The 13,287-nt window shown below is 53.5% G+C and overlaps 1 long non-coding RNA gene across 43 annotated transcripts in view; it reads right to left on the bottom strand.

The window, feature by feature from the left end:
- Positions 1 to 13,287, bottom strand: part of LOC103348133 (uncharacterized) — a 263,711-nt gene that overhangs the window by 108,077 nt on the left and 142,347 nt on the right. For 17 of the 43 annotated variants that reach the window (XR_016235958.1, XR_011389549.2, XR_016235947.1 and 14 more), the window contains one exon: positions 3,264 to 3,383. The exons of the other annotated variants lie outside the window; for them this stretch is intronic. This is a non-coding gene — a long non-coding RNA (uncharacterized LOC103348133). The remainder of the gene's footprint in view (positions 1 to 3,263; positions 3,384 to 13,287) is intronic. 43 annotated transcript variants of the gene reach the window in all.

Here is a 13,287-nt window from a genome sequence, read left to right as displayed (position 1 = left end):
CCTCCCTTCCTGCCAGCACGCCTGGGTCTTGTCACCTAGAACATCAAAGCCATTGCTTTCGGTAAAAGCCTTTCTGATCATTTGGATGACTCGTGCAGATAAACACAACCCACTGCATGCCCTTCCTGCTGCCCCTGTGGGGAGGTGAGCGAGCGGCTGCAGAGAGTGAGCAAATGGCACTGGCAAAAGTGCCAGAGAATCGCATGGCCTGCACTCCTCTCCACCTTCTTCAGGTGGCCGTGGCCGCTCCTTTCCCCACCCCAGGGGCTTCCTGAAAAGGAAGAGGGCTAAGCCGGCCAGTGCCTGGGCCTCTTGAGATCTGAAAACCACTGATTTCATCGCATCCTCGCCATTCGGCTCTACTTCCTGAACTGTAATGCTAGCTCATTTACATACAGGGAAGAAAAGCTCAGTGAGTACGTATCGGCTGGGCTGTAATTTTTGGTGACTCACAGAGGAGAAAATACATATTTCCACTCAATTCAAAAGAGAGATCCCTCCATTCTCCAGTTACTCAAATGATGTGAAGTCACTGAGCCAATGGGACTCCTGGGGAAGTTCCAGGCTAATGGGAGGTCACTCGTCAGTGAATTTCAGTGAAGCAGGGACTTTCCCCGGTCTAGACAGGTGCACCAGCAGGTGGGCTATGCTGGACATTCCCCTTCCTGAGGGAAACATCGTGGACCCATTCAACTTTGCACCTCAATGAGCAGTCCTCCAGGGGGCCCAGGAAATACCAGGCTCAACGCCCAGGAAGTCACACCCCCAAGACAGAGGTCCCCCCTTCCAGGAAGCCAACGGTGAACCGCTCAGTTTTAACCCCCTGGACTGGGAACTCCGTAAGGGTAGCCGGGGGCCTGAGGTGGAACAGGAGCTCCATACATCACTGCCAGACAGTAAATACCTGCTTGATGAATTAATTACGCTGCTTCATAAAGCTTGGGTAACTCCACTTCCCAAAATACTTGGTACCTGGTATGTGCTAGGTCCTGGGGATGAAATGGGAACAGGGCAGGTAAGTATCTGTCCAGCCATCACCCAAAGCAGCTGCTCACAGTGCGGGTGGACGACCCTCGGCTCACAGGCCTCTTAGGGGACTGCACTGTAGAAACAAAACTATTTTTCTTGAGGTTGATCATCCTTGGAGGGAAGCCCACATGCAGTGAGTGCTCACCCAATTCAAGCCACTTCGGAAGGGCCATTCCAACTGCAAGGCTCCTCCAGGCTTGGCCTTTGCTGAGACATTGCCCCAGCTTGACTTCTCCTAATCCTGATTTCTTCTTCCTCAATTTCCCAACTGTGGATGCCAAAGGCACCCCGTGATGGGTGTCCTCCCCACTATTAACATACACCTCAGCATCTGCTTCACAGGGAAACCAGCGTGCATCAGGAAGGGTCTCGTGATTCACACTCGGGCCCGGTGCCCCTAAGAAGGTTCTAGGGCCAGGAGGGCAAACGAGAACAGCTTCCCTGGAGCACAGTACTGACAAGGGTGCGATCAATGAGCAAGAGCTGTGAATCCTGTGCAAACATTCACAACTGCTCTAATACCGGCCCAGGTCATTGAGGCAAAGACCTCTGTCTCATCTTTGTTCCCCCAGCGTGCAAGACGGGCAAGAAGCCTGGGGAAACTTCTGTTGGGTGATCGGACAGTGAGCAGACGGACAAAGGAACGCGGGTTGAACAGGAAGTACACCTAAAGTTGCTTGACAATAAATGAAAGGTAATGGTGATCCGTATAGGTTACATTACACAATTCACGTAAAGTAACATTAATAATAAAGTTGACAACTGAGCTGCACATAGAGGGCTTCCTAATGGAGGTAACTTGGGATCAACAGCTTGCACGAACTGAGAGAATGGAGGGAGACATGGGGGGCAGTAGCATCAGCAAACCAAGTCCTGACTCTGCTCATCAGGTCTTGGGTAAAGAGCAATACATCCATCATAACGGCGATGGCCCAGTGACACAAGATGGGGGGAACAGTCTGTGACCACCACATCTACCACTGTGAACAGGGCCATGATGTGCCCATTCCCAGTGAGATGTCCAGCTGACGGAAGGTGCCAAACATACCAGTATAGTTTGGAGACCTAATCACCAAGCTCACGGAACCGTGGTGCTTGGTAACACCTGGTAATGAAAGTCTCATGACTGACAAAGATTTCTGAAGGTGCATCCTATGCCTCATCTGCCACACTCCTGAAGTGCGCAGGGGTGTGGGAGGTGCCATGAGCCTCTGTTCGAGAATGAAGTTTTAGGGGCAGAACAAAACCCTGGAGAAACATAGACACCAGCCTCAGTCCCCCACCAGGAAATGTACAGCGCCTGGGTGCCCACTGGCCCCCCGAGCATCCTCATTCCTGAGGATGACGGCAAGAGAAACAGACGGGAGTACTGAAGGGAAGGGGATCCGTGGGAGCCTGAGGTTTGTGCACACGAGAAAAAGCACTGAGGGCAACAGGAAAGGTAAAGTTTGCTTAGGACAATGAAGAAACAAGTGACATCATGGGGACTATTTGAGTAACACAGCATATTCTAGAGAGCATGGCAGCCTTTGACCTATTACTACACCCCCCTGGGCTAGGAACATCTAAGGGGTTAAATCCTGGGGCCATGAGAGGTGGCAGGAAGGATGACAACTCAAATAACCAAAGTCCAAGGCAGGCTGGGATGCTGAGCCCCGGGCTGACAGTCACACACGGCAGGGAGTCAGGAAAGCTCAGAGTGAGGCCGACAGGCTTTGCTGCAGAGCAACCTGGGCTGGGGTGGAGGCTACACCACTTCCTGGAGGCGAGACCTCTGGTACACAGAGCACAGCGCACCTCCCCGAGCTTTGGGCACTGTCTGAGGTGTGGGGATGAAGACCTCTCGGAGTGCCTGGAGAGACGGAACACAACCTGTGCGGCATGCCTGACACATACTTCATGCTTAATAAGCACACACCACCTTGCGGAAATTGGGTCACCAGCCTACGGAAGACACTGCCAGTGCTACTCTTTCCATCTGACTCCACAAATCCTGAGCGGCTCAAGAGACTCTCCTGCCCACCACTCTGGGCACTCAGTGGGGACGAGGCAGGTGCAGAAAGAGAACTGCGACCCCATTTCATCCAAAGCCACTCACCCTTGACCAGTCACATGTGCCAGGCCTACACAGGTGATCTCAGAGATTAAGTATGAAAGCTTCAAACATGCACCCTCTCATCTCACTAAAGAAACCAATGAAACGTCAAGACAGCAAGGGACTCATCCAAACTCACACAGCAGGTCAGAGGCAGAGGACGGGAGGGTGCAGCTGGAGGCAGTGTCAGCTACGTAAGCCACAGTCCAACAGGCACAAGAGCTCAGCATCTCGGAGCAAGTCCACGGTGTCCTCACCCCTGAAGCCAGAGAAAGAACAAAAGGAATTTCAAGCAATGAGTCCGATGTCAGGCAGAGGGACAGTGACTACCCTCTCCTTCCCTAAGAAGAGAACATTTTTCCCATATTCCCATCCTAGGCTGCACAGGGCTGCGCCAGCCTAGACAAGAGGCTGAGGCCCAGGGGCCCTGTAGGGCTACTGCTCCAGGGCTTCTAGGACCAAGAAAGGGGACTTCAGGTTAACAAGCAGCAGGACTAAGAGAGGTAAGAAACTAAAGAAAAGAACCAGTCCCCTGCTGGCCAAGACATCCCAACTCCCAGAAGACTAACAGGCTTGTCCAAAGTCAGTTGTGACCTCAGTATAGATAGACCCCTCCAAGCAGCTAGGTGAGTTCTCCCCCAGCAGGAAGGAGAGAAAGAAAGCGAGGAAATGACTCCTCAAGTCTACTTGTGAATGCTCTTGAGTGACCCCTGGTCAATATCAATGGATCATCAGCCCAGGAAAAGGAAGGAAGCCCAAGTAGGAACGGGAAGTTCAGCCCTGCAGAAACCACTCATCGGGGCCTCTCATCGCCTCCACCTCCCTCCAAGGCGGCACTGGTGGGTTGTCACATGGCCACCAGTCCCCAAAGGCAGCCCCGCCATTCGCAAGTGGCAGAAGGTTACCATGGGGCTCAGAGAGCTTGCTCAAGACACATCTGCACGCACACTATGCAGTGTCCTCCAAGACCAATGCAACACCAGCTACACCCAAGTCTTTTATTTTCCCAATCCTTTTCAATTAGAAATAATTTGTTGTCGATGATGACGATGATGATGTTAAAAGGAAAGAAGTGTGCAAGAGGACAATTTTATTCAACAAGATCCAGCCACCTGGGGAGGGGTGCAGGCACCAGTGGTGCCACCATCAGAAATGCTTAGAGAGGAGCCCTGCTCCAAGGGAGTGCTAGGCTGGCTGTCTCTGAGCTTTCTTCCAACCCTGAGACTCTGCAAGTCTATACTGAAAGCCCACTTCCCATTCTAACAGTCCCCCTGCATAGACTGTAGGAGTTTCTACAAATTTACATACACGTTCCACTCTCCGTGGGGACACTGCTCTTTGCAACCCATGCTGACTCTCCTGACAAGTGAGCCCCAGCCTCGCAGGGGAGAGCTTCAGGCCCTCGTGAGACAGACAAACACACGCAGGACTGTAGAAGCCTCCAGAGCCCACAGGATGTGGTGAACAAGGCAACAAGAGAAATCAGAGACAGCGTCTAGAAACACAAACGGCACCACAGAGAAACGCACTTCCCAGGAACACACAGGGACTTCTCTTTGTTTTTCTGAGTTTCTAAGCCCAAAAATAGTGGCAGGAGGCGTGTCTCAGAACTTGCTAAAGAAAACACCTGCCTTGCTCAGAAGGGACACATTGACAGGGGACAAGTGTTAAGGTTGCAGGCATAAAGACCCCAAGAGCCATCCAGGGACTTCACACGGGTCTCCCCATGCCGTGATGAGCAAGGTGTTTCGGCTCCAGCCTTCAAACTCAGGGGGGCAACACGTCCATCAGCCTGTCACACGTAGGCCTGCTTTGGAAGCTAGCTCAAGTTAAGGCAAGGCTGTGCTGTGACGGGCTCCATTTGAAGGTGTCTACACTCGGAAGTAATGAACGCAGCCTGCAAAACAGCCAAAGTTGGCATTCCCACAAAGAGTTGGTAAACAAGCAGATGGAAAAAATACGCACTGGCCTCAGTAAGGACAAAATATATAAACCTAACAAAAGGCCATGGAAAAGACTATTCAATTATGATTTTGTTAAGCTACTAACACCCCATGTTGATAAGGTTATGATGAAACTGGTACACCCACGTGTTGATGACGGCGGCGTAAACAACCTTGTTTCAAAGTCACCTGGTGACAGGTCAGGTCACAGAACTGTGCCCTCTGACTCAGCAGCCCTTCTGCCACAGTCCGTCCAAAGGACTTCCCAGAGAAATGAAATTTCTATGCACAGAGATGTCCATGGCACTCCGAGGTACAATAGCAAACTCTAAGAAAATTTAATTTTCGACAATAGGGAGTGACTTTGAATGAGATTTATCAAACGGATAAAGCATGATACACTCTCTAAACTGGATAATTTGTAAAGTACTTTAACGAAATGGAAAAACATCTGATCCAATGTGAAGGAAAAAAAACGACTGCAAACTGTGGGGAGCAACTGAGACTAGGCTAAGTTACTGGAATTAAGACTTATTCTATGCATCTGCTCTCCCACAATATGGCGCTGAGAAGGGAGAAACAACTTCTACGCAGCTGCCTCTCGCCAATTTGACTGATAAGCTGCAGGAGCTGATCCTGCTCCTGATTGGAGGAGAGCAGCGTGCTCAGCGTGTGGGCAGCAGAGTTGGGATTGGTGGAAGAGGACTATAAAGGAGGAGAGAGACAACATGCACCAGGAACATCTAAGGGGAACATCTGAGGAACATCTGAGCAGCCCCCGAGAGAGCCGGCCGGCGGTGTGCCGCTCCCCCGCGGAAGTGGGGAAAGTGGCAGTGGGGGCCGCCCCTCCACAGAGGTGGAGGGGCCGGCAGCCAACCCGGGAAGGACCAGCAGCAAATCCGGGAAGGGGCCGAGAAAACAAAAGAACAGCGCAGGGTCCTGTGTCGTTCCTCCGCGAAGAGGGGGAGCGACACAAACCTTGCCCTACGCTATGCTCATATGAAATCATCCACTGACGATGTATGGGCAGAGCATATTAGACACCTGAAAACAATCTGATTTGTCAAGGAGATGGCTAACGAATTCTGCTCTCTCATCCATTTCCCTTTTCTGGAATTATGATGCTGTTTGTGCAATAAATGTGATGACAATGACGATGCTCTGTTACTAGCAAAACTTTAATAAGGTAAAAAAAGAAATGAGACAGAACCCTGCAGCACTGGAAACAGAACTCAGGATGTGAGGCAAGGCCAAGCTCACGGTGGATCCAAAGAAACATGATATCTAATCAGGGGATGGAGAACGCAGGTGCTAATGGGGTTACAAGTGAGTGACGTCAGCTCCCCAGGCCTCACAGAGCATCCGGCGGCAACAGATCATCTCAGCTCATCCCTTTCCCTTCTGCGCCTGCAGTGTTCACACAGGAGCTGAAAATCCCAGATCTGTGCGTATGTAAATGCCTGCCCTCCTAAAACTACAAAGCCCTCAAGAAAGGCCTAGAAATCTGGAAATGCTGGATTTTCTATACAAATCTTTTCTCAAAGGACAGCCTGGCCCACCAGCATCTACACATGGCACTGGAAATAGTGAGGAGCTCAAGTTCTCTAGAGGTGAGACTGGGGTGGGCGGCACTGAAACACCGGTTCCCTGTGATAATCCAGGCAGAGGTGGTCACATCATGGGTCAAGTCTGCAGTCCCAGGGTACCCAAGTCTAGCTCCAGTGCCCACCCTGCCAGCCCTGTGCCTCTTGCCATGTTACTTCGGCACCATGACCTCAGTTTACATATCTACAGAGGGGGAACATTTCAGAACACTTCAGGTCCGGATTAAGCGTGATACCCAGCAGTGGTGACTGCTCCCTACCTGGGAGCTCCCTCTATTACCCTCACTTCCTGGGTCTCCTTGTCGAACCGCTTTGTTCCCAGGTGTCTGTGGAGCTTGTGGGCCTGCCTGGCCAGGTAATGATGAACTGCAGCCCGCTGAGCTGCATGAGCGTCACCTGGGAGCTTCAAAAACAACATGAAGACCCCCACACTCCCCTGGCACCACTGCACGCTGGTTCTCGGGGGTGGGGCCCTGGCACAGCAGCTTTGCAAAGCTTGTTCGACGGTGCCGCTGGGCTCTGTCCACGTCATTCAGGCACAAGCACCCAGGGATTTCTCCTCCAACACGGAAGCCCAGGAGAGTGAGATGTGCAAGTAAGTCCGCTTCAGTTTATGTAGGCCACAGTTCAACAGCTCCTTTTGCAACAATCGTCTGCAAGTGATTGGCAAATGGCAAGGGGCTCTCGGACGCCTGCCAGTGACTTCCGGCAAAGCAGTAGAGCAGGCCAGCAGAAGGCACTTGGCTCATACAGAGAGTGGCACTTAGCGGCCAGGGCTGAACACTGGCCCCTGGGAAGAAAACTCTGCCCCGTGTGCAGTTTCCAGGTCTTGCTGCCCCCTGAAACTGGGGTGCAGCAGTAGCTCTGGAGGAATCTGCAGAGCGCCCAGAGCAGGTGTCACAGGACAACTCTCAGATGATCTTTTTTTTTTTTTTTTTTTTTTGACAGGCAGAGTGGACAGTGAGAGAGAGAGAGAGAGAGAAAGGTCTTCCTTTGCCGTTGGTTCACCCTCCAATGGCCGCCGCGGCCGGCGCGCTGCGGCCGGCGCACCGCGCTGATCCGATGGCAGGAGCCAGGAGCCAGGTGCTTTTCCTGGTCTCCCATGGGGTGCAGGGCCCAAGCACCTGGGCCATCCTCCACTGCACTCCCTGGCCACAGCAGAGGGCTGGCCTGGAAGAGGGGCAACCGGGACAGAATCCGGCGCCCCAACCGGGACTAGAACCCGGTGTGCCGGCGCCGCTAGGCGGAGGATTAGCCTAGTGAGCCGCGGCGCCGGCCATCTCAGATGATCTTGTCCAAGGGTTGTCCAGGCAGACAAGGGGCCCACGGTGCCATCTTCAACAACCTGCCCGCCTGGAAGTGCCAGTCTTCAGACTACTCAGGGCCAGTGCACAACTCCCCCTCACTCTGCATGCCTAACAAATACTCAGCAAATGCCCCACAGGCCTCAACTGTGAGTCTCCTTCTATCACTCTGGTAACACACTCAGAATGTTCTAGGCACACAATCCAGAGGAACTCATATCACCCTCAAAGTAGTCATTGGAGGTTGGTGCTACGCTTCTCCCCAGGTCAGACGAGGAAAGTAAGGCAGAGAGAGTCAGCAACCTTGTCCAAGGACACACAGCAGACAAGAATTCACAGTCTGGTACACGTGCCAGAGGCTGGGCTACTCTAAAATCAGTGACCCCTCCCTACGTCAAAGGCCATCACCAGGCTCCTGTTTGATGCCAGCCCTGGAAACGCCCACGGGGACAGACATGATCTGTTCTCTCAAGAGCTCAACTAAATCCCAACTGCCCCTCTGGAAGGCCCTCCCAGCAGTGTGGACTTGGAGGCGGGGCAAAGGAGGGGCGAAGAGAGACTCAGGGTGCAGGTCTCACAGTGTGAGAGCCTCCAAGGCCCTCCCTGTCCCTCCACCGCACACAGCTGCTATGAAGGGGCATTGTCAGCCAAGTGCCCAGGCCTCCACAAAACAAGAGATCACTCCGACTGGTGGAAACTCCAAAGAGCAGTTTCGCGTAGGGCCTGACAAACTTCTCTGGAAGGGCCGGAGAGGAAACGTTTTAGGCGTGCAGGCCACAAGGCGCCATCATGCCCGGACTCTGCTGCTACAGCACCAAAGCAGCACCGATCGCACATACATGAATGAGCTCCGCCCCGTCTGGATCAATGTCACGTGAGCAGCAGGCGGCCTCCCCACGTGCTGACCCCTGGCCTGGACAACGGTGGCGGCCCTGACCGGAAACTCCACCTGCCAGTGGCGACACAGGCGAGTGATGACCTGCTCCTCTGCTCTTTTGCCCCCTTCTACAGCAACTGGACTTCAAGGTGCTGGTCACCCCTCAGTTTCTGAGGTCCCTGGTCTCTTGTTTTTTTTGGGGGGAGGTGTTTTTATTTAACCTGCAGTGCCCCTACCCAGAGTGGAAACCTAGACATCTCCACCCCAGTACTTCCTGTCGGCCCTCCCAAGCTGTAACACAGGTTGAGGACTAGAGAGGGCAGCTCATGCAGGGTCCTGGGGATGGGCACTCAGGCACCAGGGCAGGGTTCTGCTTGAACCTTCAGTTGACCCAGAGACGGGGAACACAGAGAAAGGAGAAGAGGAAGTCAGCCATGAATCCTGCTGACACCATCAGGCTTGTTCCCCAGGACCCTGAGGGCTCCCAGCAGACAGAGGCCAGCAGCACCACAGGGCATGGGTGCCCAGAGCCCTGCCTTCCCGTTCTCTCCTCCAGTGAGGCCCTTCCAATCCATGCGCGCAACAGGTCCCCCTGCACGCCCTGCGGAGCAGACCTTCCCCACATTGCCCACGGGCAGGCTTTCATCCTGAGCAAACAGCAGCCCAAGTCAGACAGCCCTCCCACTGGTGAACTCTCTGATCTCAGTCTCGCCTTCCCGTCCTTACTGAGGGAGTGCAGAGGACATGACAACGTCCATCCACTCCTGAGTCACTCACTGGCATTGGTACAACTCCCCACTCCCCAGCACCATCCCAGGGATTGGACTGGGATGGGAGGAGCTTGGGACACCCTGGGTGCTCAGGAAGAGGCAGCGTGGAAGGACTGCTGACTTGCCGGGGGCCAGCGCTGTGCCGATCATGGAAGAAACAGGGACACTCGAATGGCCAAATGCCAACGTGTTTCAGTGGCCTACATCCCAACCCAAGGGTGACAACTCAGGGCTGGGGTCTGAGAGAGATGGGCAGATTGCAGGCAGGTCAGAAAAGCGTCCGGGGAAAAAGAAATTAAGACAAGAAGGTAGGCATAGCCAGAGGGCGGGGTTACCATCTGGTTGATGCAAGCTATGGCCTGAAGACTTGGATTACAAGATTTCAGCAGGTGTAGTGACAAATCCTGAGACACAAAAAAATGTCTACTAACGATGGATGAATGACAGAGTGCCCAATCACACCAGCAGACACGAACACCCAAGTTCATTTTGCCCAAGCCAGCATTCAGGTGGGCTGTGACCTCCCAGCATGTTTTCAGTTGTTCACGCAAATGCAACAAAGTTCCTATCTGGGCATGAGGCATCTGCAAAGTCAGAGGAGCTGTGCATGCCCACGCAGCCCTCACCTCCAGGAACCCCTGGCTGCTGCATTGCTGTCAGCACCATCTCAACTTCTTCCACAGCCTCCACTTGCCCTACAGCTGGCCCTGCTGCCTGCACCCAGCAGGCACCTAGGTTCAGGGGAAATCCCAGACCTGCAACTCACTGAGACACACGAGAGACCCTGGCAGACAGACCTTGCCCCTAAAAGGTTACGCAGGTGGGTTCCTCTGAAAAAAGGGGACCGCGTGCAGGGCGGTGTTTCACACAGCAGTTACGACACCACTTGGGCACCACATTCCCTATGAACAGTGCCTGGGTGTGAGTTCCAGCTCTGCTTCTGATCCAGCTTCCTGCCAATGTGCACCTTGAGGGGAAGCAAGTGATAGCTCAAGTAGTTGCATCCTTGCCACCAACGTGGAAGACCACAGTTGAATTCTAGGCTCCCACCTTGAGCCTGATCCAGGTCCAGCTTTGGTTGGAAGTTGGGGAGTGAACTGGCAAATAGGAGATCTCTGACCCTCTCTCACTCATTCACTCAATCCCTTTGTCTCGTAAATACATAAAACAGTGTCTGGCTTTGTGGCACAGGGGGTTAAGCCACCGCCTGTGACACTGGCATCCCATATCACAGTGCCAGTTGGAGTTCCAGCCGCTCTGCTTCCAACCCAGCTTCCTGCTAATGTGCCTGAGAAGGCAGCAGAGGATGGTCCAGATATTTGGGCCTCCACCACCCATGTGGGAGACCAGGATGGAATTCCTGGCTCCTGGATTCAACTAGTCTAGACGTGGCTATTGCAGCCACTTGAAGAGTGAACCAGCAGATGGAAGATCTCTCTCCCTCTCTTTCTCTGTCACTCTGCTTTTCAAATAAAGACATAAACCTTTAATAAATAAATAATTGTTTTTGCAGAGGGACTTTGCACTGCTGTGTTTTCTGCAGGTTCTCCCCCATGGTGCTGACCGATCCAGAACTTTTCCCAGCTGCCAGGAGAAACCCTGGTACAGTCCACCTGACTCAGCCAGGCAGTCCTTCCACAATTCCCAAGCTCCGCTCTCCTGCACGTGGCTGTCGGCTGGCGCAAACAAGAGACACAGCACAGGAGGAAGGGGGCTCTAACACCACGAGATCCCAGGGCCTCCAAGCCCTCTGCCCTTTCTAGGCAGTGCCCATGCAGATTACAGGAACTTCACACATGGCAGAGGAGGCAAACTGATCACAGAGATTTTCCCATCTATACCTGAGGCCTGCGTGTGCTGATACATCCAATGAACTTGCTATGAGGTCTTGAGCAAGTTCTGCACCCACCATGGTCTCATCTCCTTAGCTGGGGGTACAAAGCTGGGATTAAAAAGAGTCTTAAAGCACCAGCAACTCCCGCCCCTTCTGCCCTTGTGGTGGGAGAAGCCCTGCACAGATGAGCTGTCCCTTCCATAAGCAATAGCTCAAAGCAGCTGAGAAAATACGGTGGGCCCTTCCCGGAGTGGCTTCGAAGATGCCATGAGCCTATGGTCAGGGCTGGGCAGAGGTGTTCACATGTTCTGTCCAGCACACGTCATGAAGAGCACCCCACCTCCTCATGGCTCCCCAAGCCCAGCCTCTGTTATTTTTATTCTGAAAGCCAGTACTGTATTATGAGCCACACTGAGGGTAGAGGTGGGCCTGGGGTCGGGCAGACAGGCCCCAGCCTCCATGGGACTAACCCCAGCGTCCTCTCCTCCCTCCAGGGATTAACCTGCCCTTCTCCCCAGTCCATTGCCCAGTTCTTCCCTGTTTCACAGGAGGCCCAGGTCTGGTTCTCCACTGGAAGAAAGGCCCTCCCTGCCTGCTGACCTACCTGTTGGTCATCAGTGGGTAAACACCCATTCCCGCAAAAAAAGCATCTAACCCACAATCAGCCTCAGGTGGATGTCCCAGGAATTCTCCAGAAACAAACATTCATTACCCAAAAAGCTGCCAGGTGCCCTGCCCTCCAATGTAAAGTCTCCTGGTGCTAGCATCAGCAGCCTACCCAGGAGCTCCCTTGGAGACTCAGGGCCAGGGGCTCAGGTCCCCCTCAGCTGGTAAGCACTCGGGCTATCCTGGTTCAAGGAGACCTGAGACAGGTAGAGTGGAACCTGGACACATCCAGGGAGGGCAAGGGGAAAGACACTGAACCTCCTCCACCAGCAAGTGTGCCCTGCAGTGTCTGTGGGCAAACCCCATAGAGAACCAGTTTCTGCAAACTTCTGTCCGTGTCCCAGTGTGCCCTGAGCTTGACTCTCCCACGCTGCCGCAACCAGAGCCCGGAGAGGGCAAAGAGAAGGGACTGCCCTGAGCTCCACCCAGAGCCATGGGAAGCCCCAGCCAGCCCTTTACCAGAAACCCAAGGAACTCTTCAGGGGCACAAGCTAAAGAGTCAAGACAGCCAGGTGGCCTCCAGAACTCCAGACCCACCCTGTCCAATGGAGAGGCCACAAGCCTCACAGGGAGACTGAAATTTAAATTCATCAAAATTGACTCCCAGGAACACTGCAGTCCCTTGGTCAGTACAGCTCCACAGTAACCATGCAATACCCCGTGTGACTAGGGTGACTGTATCCAACAGTCTGGCACCTCCCTGCCAGGGAGCTCTGCCCAGCTCCCAGTGCCTGCTTCGGCTGCTGAGAAAAGGCGAAGGCCCACCCTTGTCCTATGCCCCACCTTATACCCTGCTTCCTAGAGGTGCAATGGAAAACACCCCTACAGGGGGAGAAATGGGCCAGTGCTCAGGAATCCAAACACTTGAGGCCCCCACACAGCTCTGCCACCTTCTAGGGATGTGACTCCAAGCAGTTCTACGTGTCTCCACTTCCTCATCCAGGCCATCAAGGAAAGATACTCCTCAGTCACTTCTGTAGTGTTTAGGACTACAGGCCACCAGCTGCTGCAGCTCAAGGGTCCACACTGGCCTTGGTCATCATCACCTTGGAGCTGGAGAGGCTCATGCCTATATCTGATCTGCTAAAGAAAGCACAGGTCAGTACGGAGCAGTCCATGCCCTGCAAAGAACTTGTGAAGCAGCAGCTGAGGAGTTTCTAGCTGC

This window comes from Oryctolagus cuniculus, chromosome 6 (assembly GCF_051225735.1).
Source record: "Oryctolagus cuniculus isolate XC-2025 breed Fujian yellow rabbit chromosome 6, ASM5122573v1, whole genome shotgun sequence".
Taxonomy (NCBI): domain Eukaryota; kingdom Metazoa; phylum Chordata; class Mammalia; order Lagomorpha; family Leporidae; genus Oryctolagus; species Oryctolagus cuniculus.
This window is presented reverse-complemented; position numbering and strand designations above follow the sequence as displayed.